This window comes from Cupressus sempervirens, chromosome 7 (assembly GCF_028749045.1).
Source record: "Cupressus sempervirens isolate cs-2001-9-10 chromosome 7, ASM2874904v1, whole genome shotgun sequence".
NCBI classification, from domain to species: domain Eukaryota; kingdom Viridiplantae; phylum Streptophyta; class Pinopsida; order Cupressales; family Cupressaceae; genus Cupressus; species Cupressus sempervirens.
The window spans coordinates 529,027,083-529,037,252 of record NC_143124.1 but is presented as its reverse complement, the minus strand read 5'-3'; positions in this window follow the sequence as shown (position 1 = coordinate 529,037,252).

Below are 10,170 nucleotides of genomic sequence, written 5' to 3'. Positions count from 1 at the left end.
TAACAGGTTTTTGAGATGGTGAAGGAATGAAGATTATGGGTTTTTTGATGGCTCATCCAAAATTCTGCAGGAGTGGAGAAAGGCAGAGAAGTTGTTGAGTGGCAAGAGTGCAATTTCCTCTAAATATAGATGCACAAAATGTAGAAGGAAAAGACCTAGAATTTTGGTTTTCTTTTTAGAATTGAAAAATCAAAGATGTCGATTATTCGAGGTGAAAAGGAAGGAAGGATTTTAGGTAATCAAATTTTTGATAGAGCCAAATCTGAGAAGATTTCTAGTAAAGGGCAGACATTTCTGAAAATCGGGGATGTTGGTTTTGTGTGATGGGAATTGTTCTAACATTGTCAACACAAGCATCAAAGGTAAAGTGTGTGAAGAAGTAAATGAAGGCAGTCATCAAAGAAAGCCTCAGTAAGGACAGGTGGTACAATTAGGAAAGGTTGTAAATGTTAGAAATTGTTATGTAAATGATGTATAGCTCATATAAAGGGGAAGTAGATGTTTAAGGTTAAAGTGAGTGGAATGTTATGCAGTTCTATAGGTGTATAAGAATGGTAAGGAAAACCAAAAAGGTCTATGTAAGAACTTTATGTAAAAAATTTTATTTAATATAATGAAATCTTATTACTGACCAAAAATAAATAAAAAAGTAGTTTTTTAATTTGTTATTTTAAGAAAAATAGTCATCAACAATATGGTATATTGTTGTTAAAGGAATCTTCTATAGTAAAATGATCAAAGTGCAAAATTTTACTCTAACAAAAGCTTATGTTGTCTAATATTTGAGTTGTAGAACTAAATGGAAGTTCAATATTGTGAGTCTTTGTATAAGGCTTTTCCTACCCTCATTGATAAAGAAATTTTAGCCATGATGTACCTTCCTATGTGTTCATATAAAACCAATATCTTGCAGTTGTACACTCAAAAGGTGTCACACTCTAAACCCTTCTATCCAAATGATTCCATGTGTTTGGAATGCTTGGATGCTGGCTTAGAGCTCCCTATCGATGGAGTGCAAGAAGACATGATTCTAGCATATGATGAGGTTCCACAACGCACACACCACTTCCTAGCAAAATGGGGACCCCCTACTTTATTTTTTGGATTTTGGACTCCTAAAATCGAGATCCTAGTCATCTTGAAGTCCCCATGAACCTCTAGTGCATGTCTGAGTCCTGTTAAAAAGCTTGAAGATCAAAATCAATCAAAAAATTCAATAAAATGGCTAATTATTGAAGGTTTTTGTGCACTAAGTGCACCACATCAAGTGCGCTAGTGCACCCAAAAGGAGGAAAATGTGCAGTTGCATAGCACCACACTTATGTAGCTGTGCCAATGATGTTCATGATCTATTTAAGGGTGAGTGCTCCTCCTTTTTTCTTGCCTTGTCTTTATTTAACTTTTTGCTAGCCTATGTTTCCTTGTGCTCCAGTTCTCTTTTGCACCGTGCAACTCCCGCACTTCTTTGACTCACAACTCTATAAACACCCAAGTGTGGTGTTTTCTTACACTCTGACCTACAAAAATGAAACATTAAGTAAATTCAAGGTGCATAGTAGTGCACTTTATCAGGTGCACCCCTATGCACCTTCTTTGCAAAACACAAACTTAAAACAAAGGTTAGAAATAAAACCCAGTACACACTAGTGCACCTAACTTGGTGTGCTAATGCGCACTCGAATTCACTTCAACAAGCATAAAAGAACCAAAAAAAACTAAAAGGCCTTAAAATATCAAAAGATAATTTTGAGGTGTGCACTATCACACCCAATCAGGTGTACTAGTGTGCACCCCAAAATATATAACATTCTTTAAAAACAAAACCCAAATGCAAGGCATCAGGTGCGCACTAGCGCACCTAACTTGGTGCGCTAGTGTGCACCTAGAATTTTGATGGATTTTCTTACTAGGTGCATCTCCTAGGTGCCCTTTCTGCATTTCATTGTGTTTTGAGAAGATTAAAAATGGGTTTCTTGGTGACTTCAAAGATTTTTCTTTATGAATTTTATTCTTCTTAATCTCAAACTAATGGATGTACTTTTTGTGTAGATATAATGGCATCTTTTTCAACTCATTTAGGCGAGAAAATGGCTCTAAATCTTGTGGTCTTCAAGTTCCAAGGTGTTCCTCCAGCTAAATCAAGATTTCACGATGACTACTCTGAAATTAGAGATATAGAATTAGGACACAGATTTGGGAGAATTCTTGAAGATATGTAATAAACCCACTAAGAGATCTGCTATGGTTTCCACATTAATCCGATTAGGGATGGTAAATAGAGCTTCACACCCAATGTCAGTACAATTTTTAGAGCTCATAATGACACTGCACAACACTTTATTTCAGAGGAAAGGGTGGTGAAGAGTGTTACAGGAGAGATTGTTCTCAATCAATGACCCAACAACATTGAGAGAGTATTCCATCTCCCAAGGGTGGATCAATTTATTAGATTAACCTATGAGGAAATAGAGAGATGGTATAGAGATCATTTAGAAGAGCCTTCCAAGATTATTCAATCCTCTTATCTTATAGAGAAGAATCCTTTCGGCAAGACAACTAGTAAAGTGGACATGACAAGGGGATATATGAAGGAAGATATTGGGTACTTGATCATACTTTTAAGTAGAGTAATGGGTCTTTCGACAACTGAACACCTAAATATCTTCATGGTACATTTTATCAAGACTATCAAGATGACAAAGATGCCACTTGACTAGGCCACCACTTTGAGTGAAAAATTGTGTGAATAGTTGGGGGTGGTTAAGGACAACAAGAAGTTCTACATGACTTCCTAACTGGTGTACTTATTAGCCGCAAGGGAAATAGAATACCCAGGGCTATAAAAAAGAGGCAACATGTAGGATCCCAGTGCTTAGCCATATATTTTTTATCCACAATTGGTGAAGAAGAGACTCTCGGGGTAGAGCAAGGAATACAAAATTGTTAATGACGCCTTCATATTTACCATAATTAGATTCATAGAAGGAGATTATAAGAAGAGGTTGTTAGAGGAGGCAATGGCACATATAATTAAACTCAGAGTATATTACATTCATTTCAAAATATTCACATATTTGAGGATAGTTGGTGCTATCATCAATCTAAAGAAGCTCCCAATATATCCCAGTGTTAGAGTTGTTCTTTTGGAGATTGCTCGACAACTTGATTCTACATATGACAGAGTTAGGAAATAGCATAGACCATGTTGGACATGACTTCTGATCATAGGAACTTTTCAAGTAAAGTGGAAGTAGGATATTCCTTCTTTTGAGTGTGAATGGGATCAATATCCCCTACAAGAGTACAATTCTTTGAGGCTGTGCTTTGATAATATAAGGAGAGTCCAATGTCTAGCAGGCAAGGAATTCTAGTATGAAGAAGCCATTGAAGACCATTGGATGAATGCAAAAAATGACTATGATGTCCATATCAAGGATTATTGTAGGATGAATTTATATTTGGTAGAAAGGACCTTAAAGATGAAGATTCCATTGCAAATATTGCAGCAATACTCATGAGAGTTGCTTGACCCTTTTTTCAATGAAGATAAAATTGGGGAACAATCCATTATGAATGCTAAGGTCAAAAAGGAAGAGAATGATGATATTAATCAGTAGGCAAGGCACATTATCAAAATGACATAGGATTGGATTAGGAAACCATTTAAAATTGATCCAATACTTGAGACTGTGGTTTTCCATGCGCAGGCCTACCCAACCAAAGGTAGAGGGGAGAAGACCACCAGCCCTACCTTTGTAGCTCAATCACCCATTAGGCCCAAAATAGTATACCAAATAGACCAATTGGATACTCTCATCCTTAGGAGAGAATAGGAAAGGGAAAAAGAAAGAGGAGTTCTCCACAAAGAGCAGAGTTAGAGGAAGGCAAAATCCTGGCACCCCCACAACAAGAGGAAACAAATGTACAAGGGGCCGAGGATACTGGGGTGCCATAGGTTTAAATTGACCCACAACTTCCACCAGCTATTGCACCAATCCAAGCATAAATAGAGGTTGAAATTCAAGAAGTTTCCCCTCCTTAGCAGGCAAAACAAGTATCGCCTACAGTGCCTAAGAAAGGAAAAAGATTAAGACTCCTGTCAAGAAAAGGCAAAGGGTGATCAAGAGGGTAGTGCCTTTCCCATCTATCCTAGAACCCATTCCTAAAGAGGAAGAAGATGAGGATTAGGAGGATGATGTGCCTTTAAGGAGAAGAACTTGGCTAGCCAGAGACATGGGACAAGAAAGAAGAAGAAGTTCCATTGTTACATTGTCATTAATTCCAGAAGAACCTTTGTAGACAACTACATCTGAGGATGAAATGCAACAATAGATTGATGAGAAAGATGTAGAGGGCACTGACATATTCAAGATGTCAAATTTTGATTTCATGCCTATAGGGATAGAGTTGGTGGGAGACAAGATCTGGGATATCCCGATAAATGAGCCCCAACAGGAAGATTGGTAACAAATGCCACTAGAACCACAGGGTCCATAAATAACTCCATCCCCATTACAGGTCATAGTTGTTGACAAAGGCTTTGCTACTCCCCTACCTCTAGGTGCTGAAAAAGAATAAATTCAAAAGGAGTAGGAGAAAGAACCACAACAATTATCAATTGATGAAGTGTCTGGGGAAAGGCAAATGGTTCAATATCCTTAGCAAACTCCCCAAGACACCAAGGAAACAAAGTCCTTCATCATCAAGAGGTAGGCCTTCAATGGAATGAGTCTTGAGGTGGTTATGCAAGGAAATGATTAGAATTAAAAGGCCACAATTCAACATTGATGAAGACGATATGATTGAGTTGATTGGGGTTCTAAGGACACTCAAGTCCCCTCCAAGAGAAGCAAGAGCATTGGCATTCATCAATAGTGACTAAAATCAAAATTTATTTGCACAAGTGGCTATCCCTCCTCCTTATTCAGAAATAGAAGATTTGGGTCCCCAAGATTATCAGATCAAAGAGGTTATGCTTGGGAGGCCCACACTAGATACAACCAAGCTGATGATCACAATGGGGATGAAGGAGGTGTTTAGAAGTTGTGAGCAAGAGGGGGCATAACTAATGACACTTCATAGGTAAAATGAAATCTTGAAAGGATATTTAGCTGAAGTTGTCAGTCACTTAGATCCTGAACACCCCCAGGATACTCTGACTACAACACTTGAAAGGAGAGATAAGGGAGGAGTGTGTTTGGATCCATTTTTTAATGCCTATCAGCAATGGCGGGACAACTTTGAGGAAAAGGGTGTGCTTATTAACCAAGGAAACTTGAAGCTACTACATGGTATGTAAGAAAATGTAGATAAAATGGTCTCAATTTTGAAGCAAGATTTCAGTATCATGGATGAATTACATGCGTGGGGTAAAGATTTATAGGTACTATATGCCATAAAGGGGTAGAGGTATAGATTTCTTATAGATGTATATACAATAGAGGAGTTAGATTTAATTGATGATTGGATTGAAAAGATAGTAGATATTAATAAAGTAATGAAAATATTACATGCAGAGATCCACCAGCTCAAGGACCAAGCCAGAGAGCATATTTTGCAGGCAGAGAAACATTATAGGGATGCATGTCTTGACATATTCAAAAAGGATGCATGGGAAAAGTTGATGCTAGGAGAGGTAGTAGTAGAGAAATTCAGGAAGGTTTTGAAGAAGCTTCTACTAATGATGGCGTTCAGCAAGTATTTAGAATAGAAGAAGCCTTGTTAGAGCTAGATACCAAACTTAGAGATTTTGCTGAAACTCGAATAGGGGTAGGTAACTATAGACAAAAGGTCAAGGAAAAGTATAATGCCTTAGACCTACTAGATGTAGCCAAGGTCATCAAAATTATTGAGAAATTCAAGAGCAAGCATCCATACATAGCTCTGGTATGAAGGGGAACAAAACCCAGAAGCCAGAATTTCAGTTTTGACACTTGGTGAAAATTTTGCATTTTTGACCTTCGAGGTGAGCAAGTGCATTGGTGCACTTTTTCTAGAGGTGCACCGATAGTTAGTTACTAGTTCTAAGATTGTAGCTTTCCATGCATTAGAAACACATTTTTGAAAGTAGTTTAATTCCAACTGACGCTCAGTGAAGGATTAGCTTCTATTTTTGACATTCCAGACACTTCTACTTCAACTAAAGGATTTCTTCTTCTTATCTTCTGTCAATTTCTTTATTTTATGACATGTAAAGACTCATGCATCCAATTAATGAATATAAAATGGATGGAGTCCTACTAAGCACTAGTTAAATTATTAGTTTGTATATAATTAGTTTGTTTTATTAATTTAAAAGCATATTATTGCATGAAGATATCTCTCACTCTTAACACAAATTGAGGAGATGATTTCTTATAAATACAACATTGTAATATGTAATCAGGGTTGCCATTATTTTGCAATAATATAGCACTTTTGGTGCTCACATTTGGAGTGTAGTGATTCTTGCCTAAATGTGTCATTATTTTGTGGATTTATGTTCATGGAATTGTGATTGAGCCAAAAGTTTATTGCTTTATTTTTGGCTGTGCAATCTTTTAATTCTAGTGTTTGCTACGGTTTGACAAATTCCACTAATGTATCTAGCTTGAGATGAAATCACCAAATTGTAACTACATAACTCTTTGCCTCACATGATCATACTGTCTATGGCCTTGCAATTTGATGAAGAGTGAAATATCATACGTTTGTTAAAGTTTCCTATCGATGATTGCATCAATGGAATCAAGGAAGCACTACTCCTATTTTCATTGGTTGCCTACCAATTTTTTTGAAAGCTTAACTCGCAGACATGTTGTTTCTATAGCTTATGTCCATTAGGATTTTACTTTCATGTTATTTTCTTTAAAGTACTTATTATTTTCTTTACTAACCCCTTGTTAAATTAGGAATTCATATTAGTTGCATCATTAGATTGTAGTCATGGGAGAACATAAAAAATACAAAAACATAGTTCTCTTTCGCATGTTTAATTTTGAAACAGTGAATAGGTTCTACATCTCATCCAAAATCAAATGAACCAGAAAAGGCCTCCTCATGAACAAAAACATTTATCTTCAACTGAGTGGATTCTACTAGGTCGCAAGATCACCCAGAACCTTAGAGTCGATTCACAAGATTGACTTTTCAAGAGAGGAGTTTAGAAGAATTCCTACCATTTAGCATCATACATAACGACAACTCAATAGAAGTGGTGCTAGAAGGAGGGCTGCCATTTTGATTTTCAAAATAGAAGGAAAGTCTACCAAAGTTTCAAAATTCTGCACTTTTTATAAGTTCAAAAAAATTTCTGAGTTTTTCGAGAAATTTTGGTGCACTAGTGAGCTACTGCGCCACTGTGCTAAATTCTATGGTGTGCCTCATTTTGTGAGAAAGTTTACTTTTGTAAAGGTGCATTTTTTCCAAAGTTGATGCAAACTGGAGGGTTTTGATGCAAAATCTCCATTTCAGTGAGTGTTGAGATCTTCACCAAGTGCACACGAATTCCTTGAGCTTACCAATTTTCGCAAACCACACAGTCACAATGGAATATCTCAAATTCAACCACTTTCATTCATCATCTTCTTGAACTCCACCTCCACTCTAACCACCTAGTGGACACCACATATTCCAACATTTGCACCTCCACAACCACCTTTAGGTCTGCCAAATCCTCTAATGGAATTTTTTGCAAACACTGTAGATTCACCAATAAACTTGAGAGGGGCACTCCATGACCTTCCCAAGAATCTCGAGAAGTTTTTCCCAAGGTGAATTTATGGAGAAACATGAACTACCAAAGATCCCATCAAAGTATTCAAAGAAATTTGCAACCGAAAATAGATTGCCAATGAGGATGTGGTTCTTCATTTATTCCCCTACTCTTTAGCAGAAATTGCCTTTAATTGGTACATTAATCTACCACCTGGATGTATTGGAGATTGGGATACTTTTGAAAAATTATTCCTAGAACAATTCAAAACTTTCATCAACCCAGCTGTGATACATCAACAATTCATATCAATCAAAAGGGATCCAACTGAGATGGTTCTATGCTTCAACCATCACTTTCACATACTAGTTGAAGCTGCTATTTAGATTTATCTGAATGCTATGGACCATCCTATTGCTATTTTTCTAAGAAGACTTCCTATAGAAAATATCAACACATTGGATAAAGTCTTCGCAAAAGTAATTACCTTCACTAAGAAGGCTAATCCTAATGGAGGAGGATTAATGCTTCCAGCTCAAGCTATCACAACAATGCCAACATACCCTATTGGAGTACCCACAATGCCTAGTCAATTCATAGCTACGAATCTAGTTCCATTACAATAGGCACCTACTCCACAAAATTCTACTCTAACATATCTAGGGTATGAACCTCTGAAAGCTATCTTCTTTGAGCAAAAGGTAGCAGTGCCTACTGAAGCAGATAATAGCTTTGTTTCAAAATTTGGTCAGATGAAAAAGATGATGTCACAAATGAACAATGAGCTGACCTATCTAAGGTTGTCCTAGGGATAGAATAAGAATTTTCAAAGGAACAACGTTGGCCCCTACAACAACAATTATGGTCAAAATTACAATAAAAAATTTAGTGGGAGCAATAACATTGGGAACAACAATACAACAAACAATAATGTGGGGAACAACTTCGATCCTCCTGATCACAATAATGGCTTCCAAAGATAGAACTGACAATAGAATACCCGCCCGAATAATGGAAGCATTCTTGCAGACAATAACAACAACAATGTTTAGTTCATAGATATCAATCAATATGACAATGGTCAAAACAAATCCAACAATGATGGTTCATATTATGATGGAAATCAAGAAATGACTCAAAATCCAAAAGTTAACAACAATGTTCCTCCTGTGTAATTTAATGCTATGTTATTAGAAGCTTATGATTCCACACAAAGTACATAGGTAGAGTAGCCAGTCAATGAAGAATTCTCATTCCCATTTAGCCAAGAACCTGACCTTCAACATGAAGAGATGTTTTCTTTTCATAATGACAATCAGAATACATACAACTTGAGAAGTAGAAAGGAACCTATGACAGACATAATTCCTCTATCTTTACAACCAACTCCTCCAGATCCAAGAATGGGTAATAATCTAGTGCCAATTAGGCCACAATACGAAGGACAAAAAAATTAGAACCAAGCAAATATACCCACAATATTGAAAAACCATGCTTGGTCTACTAAAAATTATAATGTCGTAGAGGACTTGAAACAAACCAAGGCCAATATGTCCATGTTTGACATGTTGCAAAATTGTCCACAGTAGTGAGAAGCATAGATGAAGACCTTAGATCATACAAAGGTATCCCATAACATGAATATTGTCCCTCAAAAGATAGTATCTCAATAGGTTAATGCTATAGAAGCAATGCCCACTATGTTTAAAGACAAGGTGGAGGTGCCCCCATTTTTGCTTAACATTAGAATATATGACAAGAATATTCATAATTGCTTGATTGTTTCAGGAGCCTCATGTAATGTCATGCCACTATCAATAGCACAAAGGTTAGGGGCCAGTCCTCAACATTCCACTCAGATAGTAATACAGTTGGACAAAATAGAAGTAAAAGTCATTGGTGTATTGAAGGACATTTAGATATAGTTGACAGTTGACCCTTGAATTCAAGATGTCATTGATATACATGTGGTTGATATTCTAGAGACATATGGGTTACTCCTAAGTAGAGAATGGACAAAATTCCTAAGAGGATGGTTTTCTATGGATTTCACTTAGTTATGGTTACCATGGAAGGGGTTGAACAATCAAATCAAGATAGATGCAGAGCCAAAATTGAAAACAATGATTACATAATACAATGCTTTGAATGAGGTGGCATTCCTACAATTGGATTTGGGATCATACAAAGTGATGGCATTTGATATGATTCTTACCAAAATATCAAGTGATCAAGATAAAGAACTCAAGACACTGATCCTAAAGGATGAGATCATGACACAATTCATAGATAGTACAATTTTTAGGAGAGGAACCTAACCCTTCTATCCTATTTCTTCCAAGATTTTTCCAATTGCATAAAGTTAGTCACTCTGAATTTGAATGCTCATCATATCAAGAAGCAATCACAAAGGTGTTAACACACATGATGCAAGACAAGGATAACAAAATTCCAGAAGATGAGTCTGTGGAAAATCA